Source organism: Loxodonta africana, chromosome 24, assembly GCF_030014295.1.
Source record: "Loxodonta africana isolate mLoxAfr1 chromosome 24, mLoxAfr1.hap2, whole genome shotgun sequence".
Classification (NCBI taxonomy): Eukaryota; Metazoa; Chordata; class Mammalia; order Proboscidea; family Elephantidae; genus Loxodonta; species Loxodonta africana.
In genome coordinates, this window is record NC_087365.1 from 28,546,955 (window position 1) to 28,566,587 (window position 19,633).

General features: G+C 47.4%; 1 long non-coding RNA gene across 1 annotated transcript in view; it reads left to right on the forward strand.

The window, feature by feature from the left end:
• The window catches only part of LOC104846064 (uncharacterized), a 137,587-nt gene that overhangs the window by 33,726 nt on the left and 84,228 nt on the right, over positions 1 to 19,633 (forward strand). Inside the window, exon 7 of the long non-coding RNA XR_010319228.1 lies at positions 1,311 to 16,175. This is a non-coding gene — a long non-coding RNA (uncharacterized LOC104846064). The remainder of the gene's footprint in view (positions 1 to 1,310; positions 16,176 to 19,633) is intronic.

Below are 19,633 nucleotides of genomic sequence, written 5' to 3' on the forward strand. Positions count from 1 at the left end.
ATTGACCCCAATTCTCAGGAAAATGAATTCACACTTAGGTGAGATAACAGGGCACTCCCATTCAAAGGAAGTTTTTATTTTTAGCTACCATCAAAGGTTGAAGACAAAGAAATGAATACCTAATGGTGGAATCTTTGCCACTAGTGAGGTTGGGGGACTGTCCTATTCCCTTGAAATCACACTCAGTGTACAGCTGTCTCTCTGTCTCAGGTGAGGGCTGAGGGCATACTCCCAAGTCAGCCTGGGCTACTCTACCTTGTATATAGTCCTCATCTCTGTCACCTCATTCCCCTCCCTCACCCACCACTTTCCCAAGATAAATCAACCAGGTCAGTCAACACGTTTTGATGAAAAAGAAACAAGTTAGTCTTTTGACTCTACAAAGTGGGCCTTTCTTGAGGCAGAGGGGCTGGGGTAGTCAGGAGCATGTGTCATCAGCGCTGCCGGGCCAGGACAAGGCCTCTTTTGTGTCCTGGGACAAAGATAGAGTGTCCCCACAAGATGGGGCCAGGGCCTTTCCAACGCCAGCTCGGGCGGCCTGGATTGGCTGGCCATTAGACAAGTCCACCCCGTGACTGAGGCAGCCCTGGCTCCCAGCCGCCAGCCCCCCTCATCCCTCCCTTTGGCAAACAATTGGGTGGTGGTGAAATGAATCATGAACCAGACTGTCTGCCCTGTCCTGGCCACCTGGTATTCACAGGTCTGGGAGCTCTCAAATCCTACAGACCTTGTACATGTGGGGTTAAGAGCCCTTGAAACTGCAGTTACTGTGGCATTTGGAGACCAACAGACTTGGATTTTGTTCCAGGCTTAGTCCTTTAGTTGGGTGGCCTTGGACAAGTCACGTCACCTCTCTGGGTCTATTTCCCCATCTGCAAAATGGTACCATAATAAGTCCACCTCCAGCTGTTGCATAGCTTCAGTGAGATGATGTCTGTAAAGAACAAAGCACAAGCCTGGCACAGAGAGGGCACTCAGTCATTACAATGCACACTGCTTTACAGCCAATACATCCTGTCCCATCTATCATCTCACTGGATGCTCAGAACACTCCTCAGGAGGCAGGATCATAGCCATTGCCTGAAGAAGAAACCAAAGCTTGAAGGAAATTTGGAGAATATGAACTTATGGGGAGTTGAGGTATTCCAAAAAGGCACCCATATGTCCTGGCAAGATGATGAGGTGACAAAGATTGACAGGAAAGAGACTCTCCAAGGCAGAAATACTTAAGAGAACCAGAGGCTAGTGCTAGGCCACACCACTGGGACTTTGCATGAGCTGTGTCCTTTTTCTTTTTTTTTTTTTGTCAGGTCAATGCTGCCTCGCCTTTTAAGACTCAACTCTCAGCCTAGGGCAGGAGGTAGTTCACTTTTCATTGTAAAACTATTCATACTGTTTGAAATTTTTAGTATGTGGCTAATTTAAAAAATGGAAGTATTTTGTTGAATTTGCTTATTCATAAAACAGGTATTTATTGAGCACCTACTGTTTACCGAAGAAGCCCTGGTGTTGCAGTGGTGAAGTGCTTGGCTGCTAACCAAAACGTCAGTGGTTTGAACCCAGCAGACGCCCTGAAGGAGAAAGATGTGGCAGCCTGCCTCCATAAAGATTTACAGCCTGGGAAAACCTATGGCACAGTTGCGCTCTGACATGTAGAGTAGCTATTTTTTTTTTTTTATGAACCAGAATTGACTCGATGGCAGAGAATTTTTTTGGTTTTGGTTTACTGCACACCAGACACATGTCAAAAAAGGCTCAAGAGATTGTGTTGGCAACTCTTGTCTGGAGAGGGGATGGGAGGATAGAGAGAGAGGGAAGCTGGCAAAATTGTCACGAAAGGAGAGACTGAAAGGGCTGACTCAAGAGGGGGAGAGCAAGTGGGAGTAGGGAGTGAGATGTATGTAAACTTATATGTGACAGACTGATTGGATTTGTAAACGTTCACTTGAAGCTTAATAAAAGTTAATAAAAAAAAAATGTAATTGAAATGCATCAAGAGGCCAGAGGACAGTTTTGAGCAGTGCACCGATATAATCACTCTTGATGTTATGTTCATAAGGAGTTGTTCAGGGTATAAGTGAAAACGAGGAAGTTTTTGGCTAAGGAGTAAGGATTTTTTGAGAATCATCTGCTCAGGAGCCTTGTCGAAGGCTGGTGAAAAATGTAAGTTTCTAGATCCTAAGAATTCAAGTTCCTAAGTTAAGAATCAGAACATCTGGAAGGGGAACCAGAAATCCAAGGGGTTCCTCATGCATGTGGAAATTTGAGAACTTCTACATACCTTCTAACAACAACAGGCAGAGCTATAGCAATGTCCATGTGAAAAAAGGAATCAACTTTTTAAAAACTTTTTATTGAAGTGTAACATAACCTGTGTTTGTTTTTTAAGAGATGACAGAGTCCTTAACATTTGCCTTAAATAATTTGTTCTCTACTTGGAGCCCTTAAAACCTTAAGGATATGGAACAACAGTAATGGAGGTATTTCAGAATAGATCCAGCTAAAATTTACATTAGAAAAGAAATAAAAGTACTTCGTAGATTGACTGAAACTTCAAATAGTTTGATTTTACCTAGAATTATATCAACTCTGTGTGTTAAAGCTGGTTATATCACTGTTAAAATGTAATATTTGCTTCCTTGTTTTAAAACATTGAAAACCATTACATATTGGAGATGATTTATAGAGTGGTTAAAAGGGCCGGTTTTAACTTTAGATAAGTGGTTTTGAATTATGGCTATTCTTGTTACTATATAGGTGATTTTGGTCTAATTTCTAAACTTCCTGAAGCCTCAGTTTTCTTGTCTGTAAAATGGGGTTAAGATAAGTCCTGTAGTGATAAGGTTGTTTTGAGTACTAATTGAGATAATTCTGTAAATGGCTTAGCAAGGTGCCTAGCATATTGTAATATGTTTAATAAATATGAATGATCATTAAAAAAAAAAAAAAAGGCTCAAGAAGTCCCTGCCCTCAGGGAGCTGATGTTCTAGCTTAGGGGCTCACAGCCTTGGCTCTGTATTGAGTCACCCAGGGAGCCTTGAAAACTCCTGCTGCCTCGGCTGCGCCCCAGTGATTCTGACTCAATTGGTCTGCAACGGGGCATCAGGATTTAAAAAGCTCCCCCTGGGGAATTCCAGTGTGCTGCAGGGTTGAGAGCCACTGTTTGGGGGAGGAGACAGATAAACAAAACACCTCAGGCAGTGAGACCTGCGGTGGAGAAAGCCACACAGGTAAAAGGGTTGAGTGGGATGGGGTTGCTGTTTAAGATAGCTTGGTCAGAGAGGGTCACATGGGGAGGTGACAGTAGAGCAAGGAGGGATCCAAAGAAAGTGAGGGAGTGAGTCATGTGATACTAAGGGAAAGTAGCCCAGGCAAAGGGAAGAGCATGTGCCAAGACATGGGGATGGGGAAGAGCATGGTCGTGTGATGAATGGCAAAGGAGCCAGCAGCGTGGCTGGAACGTGGTGGGAGGGCAGGCCTGTGACGGGAAGAATGGAAGGAGGCAGGTTGAGAGGCAGCTGAGTCTTGTTAGGATCAGCCTCATAGACCCGGGCTTGTGGGTAAGATTGTAGATGAACAGATAGCTCCTTGGCCAAGAAAAAGTTCCCAAACTACTGTCCTCATTGAGTCTTAAGCTTCAGCAGCCACACGTCCCACGGTTCCCCAGGCCTGGAGGAGTTATTGCTGCCTCAAGGCCCTGATTTCCTCCTCCCTGGCTACATCCTCTTAGCCGTGACCCTCATTACCCAAATAGATGCTGGCAAGAAAAGGCTGGTCCGAATATTGGGATCATCCCCACTTGTCTCAATGTACTCGCAGTGGCATCAGACCCAGCCCCTTCCACCCCACATGCACCCCCTCTACCCTGCCAGCTCATAAAAGCTTGGGGCTTGGAAGGGAGGGGTTGGAAGAAAGGTTACCATGAGTGATCAAGGGGTTAAGCCCCCTGCCTTGGGGAGGATTGCGTGCTCTAAAAGGCTGGGTCTGTCTGACCTGGGTCCTGGGGGCCCAAAGCTGGCGAGTGCTCTGGCCTCACAGATCAGAAGCAGGCTGAGCTTGGCCAGGTGTGGGCACAAAGCCCGAGTGAGGGAGATGGCCAGGTCGTTCTGGGTATAGCTAGCCATGAGCACTGGTCGGCATGTCTGGAGATCAGGGTCACCATGTCCAGGGAAATTCCAGAGCTCTAGAATCTCGGAGTTCTCTGTCCTAGAGTTATAATGTAGAAAGTTATTTAGAACATTGTGTTAGAATTGTGTCCAAATGTCATAGTGTGTTAGCCTCTTAGATGAGACTGTTGTGTTACACACTCTTTTTGTTTTTAAATAATTTTTATTGTGCTTTAAGTGAAAGTTTACAAATCAAGTCAGTCTCTCACATATAAACTTATATACACCTCACTACATATTCCCATTTACTCTCCCCCTAATGAGTCAGCCAGCTCCCTTCTTCCAGTCTCTCCTTTCATGACCGTTTTGCCAGTTTCTAACCCTCTCTACCCTCCCATCTCCCCTCCAGACAGGAGATGCCAGCACAGTCTCAAGTTACACACTCATAATATTGCATTAGCAGGCTGTGTAATGTTATGTCTTAGAATGTTGTGTGGCTTTAGAATGTTCAATGAGAATGTTGGTTACAACTGTGCCAAGATGCTACATTAGAATATTAAGTTGTATTGGAGTGTTATATTCGAACGCTAAGACTGCAGAAGAATTGACGCCTTTGAATTGTGGTGTTGGCAAAGAACATTGAATATACCACGGACTGCCAAAAGAACGAATCCATCTATCTTGGAAGAAGTACAACCAGAATGCTCCTTAGAAGCAAGGATGGCGAGACTGCGTCTTACATACTTTGGACATGTTGTCAGGAGGAATCCGTCCCTGGAGAAGGACATCATGCTTGGCAGAGTACAAGGTCAGCAGAAAAGAGGAAGACCCTCAACGAGGTGGATTGACACAGTGGCTGCAACAATGAGCTCAAGCATAACAACGATTGTAAGGATGACTCAGGACCAGGCAGTGTTTTGTTCTGTTGTGCGTAGGGTCGCTATGAGTTGGAACCGACTCAATGGTACCTAACAACAACAATGTTCTGATATATTAGAGTGTTACATTAGAAAATGGTGTTGAAATGCTTTGTTAGTGAATTTTCTTAGAATGTCAACTTGAGTCTTAAAATTCAGAGGCTGGTTCACCGAGGCAAGAGTCCTTTGCCAGGGCACGGCACCAAGTTTGGGAGGGGCTCTAATGCCGACTTCTTCCCCACCTCTTCCTCTCTTCTGACCTCAATTTCCCCATTTTCAAAGCAGGGGCTTGTGGGCAGTGTGGTCTAGGGCTTCCTCCCTTGGACTGCCTGTGGCGCTAGACTACTGGACTTTGTCCCCTCCCGGTCAGGAAGTGAGAATTCTCTTTAACAATGAGGTTGATCTTATCAGTGTGTTAATGACTTTCTCGGAGTAAAGAGCATCCTCACTGACAGGAAAAGTAAAAGGATCAAGTATCCAGGGTGAGAGAAACTCCTGGTGGCCAGGTCAAGGGGACAGAATCATGGGGCCTCCATCCAGCAGCTTACTGCCCTCTAAAGGCATGACAGTCCATTTCCCCAAATGAGGATGCTCCAAGGTCCCCTGTACCTCTGCATTGGCTGTGGCTTAACAGCTGTGAGGGACACCCCCGCCCCTGGCCCTTTCCAGACCCACGGCCAGTTCCAGTCCTGGACTGCCCACCCTGACTGACGGGAGGAACTGCTGAGTAGGTAGGCCTTGGACAAATGAGTTGAGTAAAACTATCCTGGGCCACCCCAACCCCAACCCTCACTGCTTCTCACTTCCTAAAAACCAAGACTGATGCCAAAACAGCCTGGGAAACTCACACACTCTGATTTTTATGTGCATCTTCAGGGTTCCCACGCACCTCCACCCAGAGACCCAGCTATCCTTGACCTCAGGCAGTGATGGGGCCGAGAGCAGAGCCCAGCACACCAGTTAGTGACCGTGAAGGCTCTTGCACAAGTCACTTCCTTCTTGCTTACATGTGTCCTCAAGTGTAAAATGGTTCAAGCACTGAGCTAAATGCTTTCAAGTATAATTTCAAGCTTGTGCTCACCATGATCTCATGGACATGGTGAGCACGAACTTGAGATACCACCTGAAAGTATTGTAACCAAACTGTTCCAGGTCTGCTCGGCGTGGCTGTAGAGAAACAAAACAGGTGAAAGTGAATGAAGAAGCTTTATTTGATTGGCCAAGCAAAGGAGCACACTGGGACTTGCATTGCCAAGATGGCTCCCAGAACAATGGCCCAAGGGGTTTATATGGGCGAAGTAAATTGGGTCTGGGGTCTTCAGGAGCACCTCGAGTTGGGGCCAACTTGCTGATTGGTCAGGCAGGAAAGGCGTTCCCGGGGCAGTCTGGCCTTTCTGCGCTTGCTCAGTTTAAAAAGTGGTGGCTCTCAAACTGAATCTTAGGCTCAGCCCCCTCGGTTCTGAAAGCCTTCCCCCACTCTTGGGATGCTAAAGTTTGGTTCTCTCCGGTGGGAAAAGAGTTCCAGGGTCACCCAAAGGAAGGGGGTTGATGGTTCTGTGCATGTCCGGGCAGGCCAGATCTAGTTCTTGCCAGTTTCAGCTGGTCCTGTGACCCCAGTCTCTTGTTTTCCTCAGCTTGGCCAGAAACAGGAAGCATCCCTAAATAAGGAGATAGCTTAAAGGCAGGGAGTTAGTTCCTAAATCACAGAAGGTGGCAGGCACAGCCCTTTGCCTATTCAAGATGGCGGGCAGGCTACTGGTCTCAGTATTTAGCTCAGCACTGACCAACTGGCAGGTATTCAGCAAATGTGGAGGTTGTCCAGACCCAGGCCTACCTCTACCCCTCCCCCATGCCTCCAGCTCAGGCTCTGGGTCCCAGCCACCTGCCTGCTCCAGTTCAGAGGATAAAATCCATATCCCATGGTCATCCTGAGATGAAAAGGGAAAATCCACAGGAGAAAGACAGCCAGAAGTCTCTGTGGCTGGGAGTGTTCTGGGGTAGACATGATGAGTAAGGGGGTTTTGGTGAAGCAAATGAATCACCTGATACCTGCAAGGGCACCTGATAAGAGAGGTAATGCCTTGAAACCTGGAGTCAAGAGTCTGAGCAGGGTTCTAGGCCTACATTGCTTAACTGGCTGACCTCTTCCTATTTCAGGGCCTCAGTTACCTGTAAAATGGGGCTTAAAAAGGCACCTCCTTTGAATCCATACCTTATACCATATATGAAAATTAACTCAAAATGGATCAATGACCTAAATCGAAGAACTAAAGCTATGAAACACTTCAAAGAAAACATACAGGTAAAGCTTCAAGGCCTTGTTTTTGACAATGGATTCTTAGATATGACACTGAAAGCATGAGCAACAAAAGAAAAAAAATAAATGAACAAATTGTACTTCATCAAAATTAAAAACTTTTGGGCATCAAAGGATTTTATCAAGAAAGTAAAGAGACAACCTACAGAAAGGGAGAAAATATTTGGTAACCAAATGTCTAACAGGAGCCCTGGTGGTGCGGTGGTTAAGAGCTATGGCTGCTAACCAAAAGGTCAGCAGTTTGAATCCATCAGCCACTCCTTTGAAGCCATATGGGGCAGTTCTACTCGGTCCTATAGGGTTGCTATGAGTCCGAATTGACTTGATGGCAACAGGTTTGGTTTTTTTTTGGTTTATATGTCTAATAAGAGTTTAATATCCATAATATATAAAGAACTCCTAGAACTCGACAACAAAAAGACAAACAACACAATTAAAAAACGGACAAAGGATTTGAATAGACATTTTTCCGAGAAGATATACAAAAGTCCAATAAGCCCATGAAAAGACACCATTAACCAATTGGCATTCAGTAGATTCTGATTCATGGTGACCCCATGTGCGTCAGGATAGAACTGTGCTCCATCGTCCCAGTGGCTGATTTTTTGGAGGTAGATCACCAGGCCTTTCTTCCAAGGCATCTTGGGGTATACTTGAACCACCAACCTTTTGGTTAGAAGCTGATCTTGTTAAAGATTTGTAACACTCAGGGACCCCCGTTAATCATTAAGGAAATGTAAATCAAAGCCACAATGAGTCACCACTTCACACCCACTAGGATGGCTCTGATCAGAAAAATGAAAACAAGTGTTGGCAAGTAGTGGGGAATTTGGAACCGTCATGCACGGCTGGTAGGAATGGAAAATGGTGCAGCTGCTATGGAAATCAGTTTGGCAGTTTTTCAAAAGCTTAAACATAGAACTGCCCCATAGAGAACTACCATATGACCTAAAAATTTCACTCCTAGGCATACACTCAAGAGACTTGAAAGCAGGGACCCAAATAGATACTCGTACACCAATGTTCACTGCAGCGTTACCCACAATAACCAAAATGTGGAAACAACCCAAGTGTCCATCACTGGATGAATGAATGAACAAAATGTGGTATATCCATACGGTGGAATATTATTCAGCCATAAAGAGAAATGAAGTCCTGATACATGCTACGAAATGGATGCACCAGGAAAGCATTATGCTGAGTAAAATAAGTCAGATATGAAAGGACAATAATATTCTATGATCCCACTTATACGAAATATATAGAACAAGGAAATGCATAGAGACAAAAATGTATTAGTGGTTACCAGGGGCTGGGGGAGGCAGAGTTGGGGAGTGACTGCTGAAGGGGCCCTGAGTTTCTATTTGGGGTGATGAAAAGCTTTTGCAAATGGATAGCAGTGATGGTTGTATAGCATAGTGGATGTGGTTAATATTTCAGAATTGTACACTTAAAAATGGCTAAAATGACATATTTTTTTGTTATATATATTCTATCACAGTTTAAAACAAAAAAAGGTCCTGTACTTCTTTCACAGGGCCACTGTAGCAGCCAACATCATGGTATAACTCAAATCCAGAAAGGACCATGAGAGGCTTTGTGTAATGTGGGGACAGAAAGCAGAGTGTCACACAGCAATGGGGGAGTGACAGGAAAGAACGAGGGGGAGGAGATAAGGACTCCCAGTACGCCTTAGGGAAATAGCATGCGATGGACAATCAGCAGACCTGGGTTCAAATGCTGCTGTGCCACTGGCTTGCTGTGTGACCCTCAGCGGGTCCCCTGCCCTCTCTAGGCCTCACAAGCTGGTCAGATTGGATGACTCCAGTGGTGCATCCCCTTTAGACCCTCAGATTCTCTGATGTGCAGCCTCAGGCTCTCAAGTGCTTGGCTAGGGAAGTTGCTCACAATTCCCAAGCACCTTCACTCCCATCTTCCTGCTTGGAGGACAACAACAGTATTCCAAGAATACTCCTGGTGTAAGCAGCTGGCAGAGCTGAGGATGGTCAGTGGCTAGTGCCCCTGTTTGGGCTGGGTGACAATCCCCAGACCCCACCTGTCTGCTTTCCCTGTGGTCACCTGCTGGGGACAGTGGGCATTGGGCAAATGTGTCCCAGGCACTGTGCCTGGTGCTGAGGCACAGCAGTGAGCAAGGTAGAATTAATTCTTGCTCTCATGGAACTAACATGCAGAAAACAGACTGGTCAATACGTTGCCATTGTCATCCGCTATTGTGTCAGCCCCTGACTCATGGCGACCCCATGCACAACAGAATGAAACAGTGCTTGGTCCTGCACCAACCCCATGATTGGTTGTGGATCAGACTGTTGTGTTCCATAGGGTTTTCACTGGATGATTTTCAGAAGTAGATCACCAGGCCTTTCTTTTTAGTCTGGAAGCTCCGCTGAAACCTGTTCAGCATGCAAGCCCCCTCTGACAGATAGGTGGTAGCCACACGTGAGGTGCACTGGCTGGGAATCAAACCTGGGTCTCCCGCGTGGAAGACGAGAACTCTACCATTGAAGCACCTTTGAGCAATACATTAGAAACATAAATATTGAACCACATATCACAGGGATGCCTGAGGGTCAGAGCCAGCAGGGCCTAAGAGGCCAGGACAAGGCGTTTGGACTTTATTCTAACTGTGATGGGCACCCAGGGAGGGTTTTAAGAAGTAAAGAGACCCTGTGATTTTTGTTTAAAATGCCAAGGCTGCTGTGTAGATAAAGGCCAAGAGTGGAAGCAGGTGACCCCTGAGGAGGTTGGTGTGATGCCTGGTGAGTAATGAAGTGAGCCTGGGAATTGGGGTTCAGCCCTTGGCAGGGGTCAGAATGAGACGGAGAGATCTATGGAAACAGCCAGCAGCATCCTGGAGAGCTTTTGGAGGTGGACCAGGGGCAGCCCCCGCCGAGTCGAATCTAGTCCCGTGCCAGGGTAAGAGCGGGAGGCTGGCTTTTGCCCCATGGACTTTTGAAGTTCTGTGCTCTGCTCTCTGTCCTCCCCCCCACCCCGCCCCCATGTGTTACTCCAGAGAAAGGAAGATGAGCTTGTGTGTGTTTGTGTGTACGCGTGTGTGCATTTGTAAAGGCCCATGTTTCTCAAGTAGAAACCATACCACTGGGAAAATGGGGAAGCTGGGGCCCAGGGCAGGAATGTGGCCATGGGCCCCTCAGGGAGGATAAGTCAGGGACCACACTGCTCAGTTCCTGCTGACACAGAGGTTTCAGCATTCTCAGAATACCTGGGGTCAAAAAGGAGGATCCCTAGGTCGGTCTGACTCCCTCTGACTCAGTGTGAGGCCGGTGGCTGTAGCCCTTCTCTGAGCCTCGACTTCTTTCAACTGCACCACTGCGATGATAATGACACGGTTAGGTTGTCATGATCTACGGGATGTAATGTATGCAAAGCCCTTAGCACAGTGCCTGGTTCATTGTAAGTGCTCAATAATTGATCTTGGCAATGACACTGCTAATTACTGTTATAACCATAATAATTATCAGGGGAGACCTGCTCACAATTTTCAGTCCCCAGCAGAACCACAGAGACCAGCTTGGTCCAGTCAGGGAGAATTCAGAGGGAGTGCCCCTTATTCCTGTTCCCTTTATCTTGGCCACTGATGTCACCTGTTCTCAGGCCCTGCAGGTCCTCTCATGTTCAAAGTGAAAGGTAAAGGGTCAAAGAGAAGAAAGATAACCTGCTGCAGGGAGGACAGTGAGAGACACATCCATGCCTCATAGAAAGGTGGCATTTGAGCTAGACCTTGCTATCAGATTGGAGCTTCCCATGCCAGGATGGCATTGATGATGGAAGGGAGGAGTCTGGGCCAGGGTTTGGAGGCAGAAAAACTGTTCTTCCTTTCAGGTAGGCAGAAAAAAGAGTGGCTCATTTTGACCATAGTGAAGAGTTTGCCGTGGGAGGGTGGGGACAGGCCGTGGCTAGATCATGGATGACAGGGCAGGGGAGCCTGCTCTTCGCCTGGGGTGATGGGGAGCCAAGACTGTTTCTGAGCAAGGGAGGACCATCCTCAGAGCTGGGCTTCAGGAAGATGGCTCTATCAGCCTGCGTTCACGCAAGAGACTGGGAGATCTGCCCGGAAACCACTAGAGTGGCTGAGGCCAAGGATGCTGAGGCCTCGCCTGAGGCAGTGAGAGTGGGGAGGGTTTCAGAGATATTAAGGTCGTAGAATCAACAAGTCTTGCTAACTACGTAATTAGAAGTGGTAGGGTTCAGGCAGGACGCAGGGTTGACTCCCAGTTGCTGGGGCAACTGGGTGGTTGAGATGAAGGAGACTAAGAATGGAAGAGGCTTGGGGAGTTGACGGTGGGGTATCTCTGGATACGTTGAGTTTGCAGAACGCGTGAGTCCTCTCTATGGGCATTTGACACTGTAGCTCCAGACTTAGAGGTCTCAGGAGTAGGGATGGATATATTGAGGCAATGATTGTAGCCCCACGTTAGGCTGGTGTGTTGAGGGAAAGCGGGATGGGGTACAGCTGCTGGTTGTACCTGGTCGAGACAGGCTTGTCTCTCCTCCACTGCCATCCTCCCTCTCCTCACCTTACACTTCCTTTCTGGCCCTCACTTAGCTGCGTCATTTTAAGGAACTTGGAAACCAGGCCTCGTGTCTTTAACTTACAAAATTATACACTCCAATGAGCCGGAAAGGGGCTTTTGGAATAATTCTATTGAAAATATGTGGGTTTTCGCCTTGAAATGATCTTCCTGAAATTATCCCCTTTCTCTCTTTATAAATATTAAAAAGAAGGAATCAAGGCTTAGTACTTTAAATCCCTATTCAGGGACTTTCCCTTTTGCCTCCCAGGAATGCAACCAGTCATTTTTGAGGAAGAAAAGGAGGAGGCCGGGTTGGTTCCTTTTAACACGACTTCCGCCCTCCACGAAATCCACTTTTTGGAGGGCCCCTGGCCAATCCCTCCTCAGCTTTCCCCCTTCAGCTAAGCTGGGATTTGCTGGAATATAATGGGCCAGTGGGGGGGTGTGGGGGAGAAGGAGGGACTCCAGGAGGGGACGGGAGAGGGAAAGTGGGGAAGGCTGCAAACAGAAAGACGGAGACAGAGACACGGGGAGAGAGAGAGAGAGATTTTAAAAAAAAGAGGAAGAGAGAAAGAGACAGAGATGCAGAGAGGTAGAGAGGAGAGACAGAAGGAGAATAGCCCTAGGAGAGAAGTATTGCTAAGGAGAAAGAGACAAAGACAGAGAGAGATGGGCTGAGGAAAGAGACACACAGAGCTAGGGATAGAGGATTACAGGGAGAGGTAAAATACAGGGAAGGAACCCTGGTGGCGAAGTGATGAAGTGCTTGGCTGCTAACCAAAAGGTCAGTGGTTTGAACCCAGCAGATGCTCTGCAGGAGAAAGATGTGGCAGCCTGCCTCTGTAAAGATTACAGCCTAGGAAACCCTATGGTGCAGTTGTACTCTGTCCTATGGGGTCGCTATGAGTCAGAATTGACTCGACGGCAATGGGTTTTTTGGTTTTGGTTTACTGCTCACCAGACACTTGTTAAATTAGACCCAGGAAGTCCCTGCCCTTGGGGAGCTGAAGTTCTTCTAGCTTAGGGGCTCCAAGCTTTGGCTTTATATTGAGTCACCAGGGAGCTTTGAAACTCCTGCTGCCTCAGCCACACCCAGGCAACAAGTATGGTTTTAAAATACAGAGAGAGAGAGTAAGAGCGAGCGAGCGAGAGAGAGAGAGAGAGAAAGTAGCATGCAGAGAGAAAGAAAGAAAAGACAAAGGAGGAGAGATACTGGGAGCATGAGGGGAAGGACAGAGACAGAAGCAGAAAATGCTGCAGACAGGCCCATGGAATGGAGGCAAGGAGGGAGCCCCCCACTCCCACCTCTCCCATATTGACAGACTGGCTAGAAAAGGGCCTGAGAAATGTTAAGTCAGAGACTGAAGCAGGGTAAGGACGCTGTGAGGCAGTGGCCCACAGAGAGGAGTCACAGAGACTGGATGGGCCTGTGTCTCTCTTGGGTTCTAAGCCAGCCCCATGCGTGCGCACAATGTGTGGTCTACTTTCTTAGACAATGATGCTGAGATGGATTACCCAATAAGCAAGATACGCACGGGTTTAATTGTGCTTACTTACTAATCCGTAGTGCGTGTGTACCTTGCTTACCCTACACTGGTGCATACTGTGTTTGCTGGTTAATCCACCCCTGCACTGGTGGATGGGCTGGAAGCCCTCATTCCCAGCCTGGCCTCTCTGGTGCCAGCCTCCATTCTGTGACTTGGGGTTATTATGTGTTGGCTACTTTTGGATACACAAAGGGGAGGGTGAGCAGAGAGGTCAACAGGAACACGGCTCCAGAGACCAGAGTTCAAGCATTGGCTCCACCAACTATTGCTCCATCAACCCACAAGCCATGGGATTTAGTCTTCTGAAGCCCTGGTTACCTCATTTGAGAAACGGGGATCATAGCACCTACATCTTAGAGTGGGTTATTGTGCCTCTATGAGACATCACCTGTGCGGGGCTTAGCACAGCACCTGGAGTAGTACTGCTCAACCTATTACCAACCAGTTGACGTTGTCCATCCTGGAGTCCTGGGGCTCACCTATGATCTTTCTGTGAGCTCAGAATTGACTAGCACTGACCCCAGAGACCTGGGTGTAAAACCATATCCCACAAGCACCTCGAAAGGGGAAATCTGCAGAGGGAAGTGAGTAGGAAGTCTTTGTGGCTGGGAGAGTTCCAGAGAAGGCTTTTTCAGGTAGCACGTCAGATAAGTAAGGGGTGCTGGGTGGGTTTAACTGGTCTCCACCTCCCTGAAAGGGACCGAGTTGCTGGCCCATGTCTCCTGTGCGACCTCCAGCAGGTTTCAGCCTCTCTCAGGGCTTCTGCCTGCCTGTATGACCAAGAGGGGCTTGGACTCCATGTTCTGTAGGGGTCTTTGAGGTCCTAACATTTGGGGTTCACCTGGTGGGGGGTGGGAGTGTGTCCCCTTCTCCCCACAGCCCTCCCCCCCGACCATCAAGACTGCAGTGGGAACAGAGGCTGCCGCCTTCTGAAGGATCTGTCACAAAGCTCGGTGGTTGGTTACCGGTTACCACATAAGCCAAGCCCTTGATCTGCCGCATTTGAGGAAGCCCTTTGTTCCTTTCAAGTCTCTATTCTTTCAGCCAGGCCTGGTGCACAGACCGAAGTACTGCATTTTCTCTTTCTTCCTTTTCTTTTTGGATTTTTAAAAATAACTGGCTTGTGCATTCAGGCAGTGTTCCAGAATTGAGTTCCCAGGCCGGGGTTCAGGGCGAGACACTCCAGCAGCCCCCAGTCCTGGGAAGGCCCAGTGGGAAGGGAAAGCCTAAAGACAGACTGTTGTTATTAGTTGCTGATGAGTTGATTCCAACTCATGGCGACCCCATGTGTGCAGAATGGAACTACTCCATAGGGTTTTCAAGGCTGTGACTTTTGGAAGCGAATTGCCAGACCTGTCTTCTGAGGTGCCTCTGGGTAGGTTTCGAATGCCAACCTTCTGGCCAGTAGTCAAGAGCTTAACTGTTTGCACCACCCAGGGACTCCAGAGACTGGGGGAGGGGCAGTAAACAGATGGCAGAGAGAGAGAGAGAGACTCAGAAATGAACACAGACACAGCAAGGCAAGGCTGAAGAGCATACACAGAACAATGGGGTTTAAATTCTGGCTCCAGCGCCGCCATGCTGGGCCTCACCGGAGTGCTCCCATTCCCTTTCTGGCCTTCCATAGTCTGAAGTATAAGACGAGAGGCCATTACAGTGTTGGCCGCCTCCCTCCATTGCTGGGCCCATGCCAGATATTGCTAATCAATCGCCATTCCCTGTGGAGCTGGATGAGCCCTGAGAGTCCTTTTCGACACAGTGCTCTGGGCACCTACTGCTTATTGGATTTGCATGCAAAGTAAGACCCACCTCACCCTAGGGCAAGATATCTCCAAAGGACCAGGGTGAAGTAGGTACTCAATAAATGTTTGTTGAACTAATGGATTTTTTTTTCAGCCCTTACTACATGGCAGGCATTGTTGGAAGTACTGGTCTAAGTACGAACAAAATAAAGTTCCTGACCTCAATCTAACATGTGGGGGAGACAGGCAATAAGCAAATAAGCAGGTGTGATCAGTGCCATGAAGAAAAATGAACCAGGGTAAAGCAGTAGACAGTGACAGACTGTGGGCATGGATACATTTTGGAAAGATGGTCAGAGAAAGTCTTCTGAGGAGGTGACACTAGAGCAGAGAACTCAGCAAAGTAAGACAGTCTCTTAAGATTCCCTAATTCCAAGACTTAGAGAAAAATTTTCTTTTGACTCAGAATCCAATTTCCGTTGAATAAGATTCTGGAATTTCATGCATTTAGAGGCCTATATCGAAAATTGGAGTCCTGGTGGTGCAATGGTTAAGAGCTAGGCTGCTAACCAAAAGGTTGCCAATTCGAATCCACCAGCTGCTTCTTGGAAACGCTATGGGGGCAGTTCTACTCGGTCCTATAGGGTTGCTATGAGCTGGAACTGACTCAAAGGCACATAACAACAATAACATATTCAAAATTATAGATTTTCTCTGCTCTCACTTTCCATGACAATGATTCTAGAATTCTGTGACTCTGAAATTCTAGGATTCACTGAAGCATCTTTTTACTTGAATAGACCAAGATTCATTGCCTACCCTCTCCCCACTACCCTTAGGAAGTGGATCCAAAAATAGAAGCCGTCAAAACAACCACCATTCCAGCTCTAAGTGCCATAGTAAACAAATGGCTCAATGTTTCTCTCATGGTTTAATTGCTGCAGTTCCAGACAAGCTCATTCACGAAGGATCTTCTGGTGATGGAGAGGAGGGGTGAGTGCCCACAGGAAGTGATGGCTTGTGGCTTGCCTTTGGTGGTGGTCATCTGTACCAGGTGAGGCTGGTGCTCTGGAGAGCCGGTTGGATTTCAGCAGCCAAAACCGTGGATACTGGATCAGGGCTCCCTTTTCTTTGGGGGTCAAGATGGTGGATATTTTAACTAGGAAGGTGAAGAAAGGCCTCTCTGAGGAGGTGGCATTTGCGCTAGACCTGAAGAATAAGAGGATGTCAGGTTCATGGACCGCCAAGGAAAGTGAGTCTCAGGCAGAGGGAACAGCAGATTCAAAGGCCCTGAGGTTAAGATAGCTTGGCCATTTCCCAAAATAGTCAGAGCATAGGACAGTGAGGAGATGAGATCAGAGAGGTAGAGAGGGGCTGGATTCTACAGGGGTTTGTAGGCTAGGGTTAGGATGTGGAAGCTACTGGCAGGTTTTAAGGGGAGGAGTGACATGATATGATTCTAAAAATTCCTTAGGGCACTCTGACTATTGAGGGCATGAGTGGAACTGAAAGACCAGTGAGAGACCATGGAGTTTTCCCAGTGAGAAACGATGGTGTGTTGGATTTAGATGGTGGCAATGGTTCCATCTGCTCATCTATTCCTCCTCCTCCCCTTTGTTCTATCCATCTATCCACCTATCCATCCATCCATACATCTATTCATCCACCCACCATGCATATATCCATCCATCCATTTATTAACCAAACATTTATTAAGTGTCTGTGGAGAGTCAGGCACAATTCTGGAATGACAAGGATATTTTAAACATGGTTCCCAACCATAAAGAGCTCACAAAATAGCAGGGGACACGCAGCTGCAATGCAATGAGATGAATGCTACAGTCAAGTGCTACAGTCACACAAAGTGGTGAGAGACCTCAAGGGGGGCCATTCCCTGTGGCTTGGAGCTGGGAAGGGGCCTCATGCAGGAGTTCTTGATGTTGGAGTTGGACCTTTTGCAGGACTTGGAGAAGTTGGACATGAGGAGCAGGGTGTTCCTGGCAGGAGACAGCTTGGGCAAAGACAAGGACATAGTATGAATGAGCATGGTATGTCCTGGAAAGGTATTGATGCCCAGGTTGGCTGGATCAACAGGGCCATCATTTCTCACTATGGGAGAGAAGCTCAGGTCAGCTTGGGAAAGGGTGGCATATATGCTTGTGACTCAACTTGCCCCTTCCCGCTCAGCTCTGCCTGCCCCTACCAGAGCTGAGTAACTTAATTAAGTACCAGCTCTTAAACAAGATGCAGCTGTTTAGCAGATGTTGCCTTCAACCCCAGATGGAGGTGCATCTTGGAACTGGGAGCAACATTTCCGGGATGTCTGATTTGTGAGGCTGTGGAGAGGAGAGAAATTGAAAATGCTGCCATTATTATTTAATAACCATCGTTAACTACACATCCCCCTACCCTCAGCTCCACCTCCACATGTTGAACAGTCCAACTGGCTTTGGACTGGAGACAGAGACTGTCTTAGTCATCTAGTGCTGCTATAACAGAAATACCACAGGTGGGTGGCTTTAACAGAGAGAAATTAATTTTCTCACAGTTTTTTTCTTAGTAGGTTACAAGCCCAAGTTCAGCACATCTGCTCCAAGGGAAGGCTTTCTCTCTCTGTTGGCTCTAGGGGAAGGTTCTTGTCCTCAAATCTTCCCCTGGTCAAGGAGCTTCTCAGGCGCAGGGACCCCGTGTCCAAAGGACGCACTCTGCTCCTGGTGCTGCTTTCTTGGTGGTATGAGGTCCCCAACTCTCTGCTTGCTTCCCTTTCATCTCTTGAGAGAAAAGGTGGTACAGGCCACACCCCAGGGAAACTCCCTTTACCGTGGATCAGGGAGGTGTCCTGAGAGGGTGGTGTTACAATCCCACCCTAATCCTCTCAACATAAAATTACGATGAAATGGAGGACAACCATGCAATACTGGGAATCATGGCCTAATCAAATTGATATACACATTTTTGGGGGTACATAATTCAATCCATGACAGAGAGGTTGGCTGGCTGGTGGGCTGGGGAGTTTGACTTGCTGGTTCTCACTCAGAAAACAAGAAATGAAAAGTGAATGAAAAAGTTGCCAATCTACAGAGCTCTCAAGAACATTTATGATAGTGGAAAATGACTTATTCCCCATTTTCCCATGAAAAGAGCACAAATAATATCTATTTATTGAGAGGGGCAGTGATGGTTCAGTGGTAGAATTCTCACCTTCCATGTGGGAGCCCCAGGTTGGACTCTTGCCAATACACCACATTCGCTGTCACCACCCATCTGTCAGTGGAGGCTTGAGTGTTGCTGTGATGCTGAACAGGCTTCAGAAGAGGGACTAGGAAGAAAGGCCAATCTACCTCCGAAAATCAGCCAATGAAAATCCTCTGGATCACAGTGGTCTGATGCCCAACTGATCATGGAGATGGCGTAGAACTGGGCAGCGTTTCCTTTGTTGTGCATGGGATCTCCATTGAGTTGCGGGCTGGCTCAGCGGTAGCTAAAAACAACAAATCTATTGGGAATCTACTCAGAGCCAGGCACTGCACCAGGAGCTTCATACACATTGTCTCTGATTCTCTAATCCTCAGCCATGCCTGGTCCTGCCTAGGGGCCTTTGACCTTACTGTTCCTCTGGCTGAGCATGCTCTTCCAGCAGGTACCCACGGGGCTAACTGCCCCTTGTCCTTCAGGTCTCAGCCCAAATGTCACCTCCTCAGAGAGGCCTTCTCTGACCACCCTTCTCTCTTCTCCATTGTTCTCTACTTCCTCACCTTGTTTTATTTTTCTTCATTACTGGACCTATACATATTTGTTTCGTGTATATTTCTCTCCACTGGACTTTAAGCCCCAAGAGGGCAAGGAGTTTTGTCTGTTTTATTCTTTGTGGCCTCCCTGGGACTTAAAACAATGCTTGACGGAAGCTAGAGACGCTATAATATTTGTTTAGTGGATGGATGAATAATCAGTAGATCTCATTTCACATATGATAGGAGTATCAGGGAAATAAAATCACTTTCCCAAGAGGTACACAGTCAGCAAGGAGCAAGCTGGATGTGAATTCAGGTCTGTGTGTTTCTAAACCTCTACTGCTTTCACTTTCTGTTTTCTTCTCCATGGCGCTTACCACCGCTTTACATATTAAATACTTTTCTGTTCATGGGTTTAGTGTCTGTCTTACCTACTAGAGTAGCAGGCCCACTGGAGCAGAGTTCATTTGTTTTCTTCTCAACTGAATCTCCAGTACCCAAACAGGACCTGGCAGCCAAGAAAGGCTTCAGAATGTGTGTTGAGTGAAGGAAGGGAGGGGAGGCAAGCCAGGGCTCTTCACATTCTTGCTGCACCTCCCATTGGATGCAAGGGTGGGGGCTTCAAAGCTTCATCCTCACTGTCCAAGTCAGTATTCATAAGCCTTTCTTTTTCCATGGGTTGGAAGATGCCTTCTACTTTCCTAGCTCTTCCCACATACA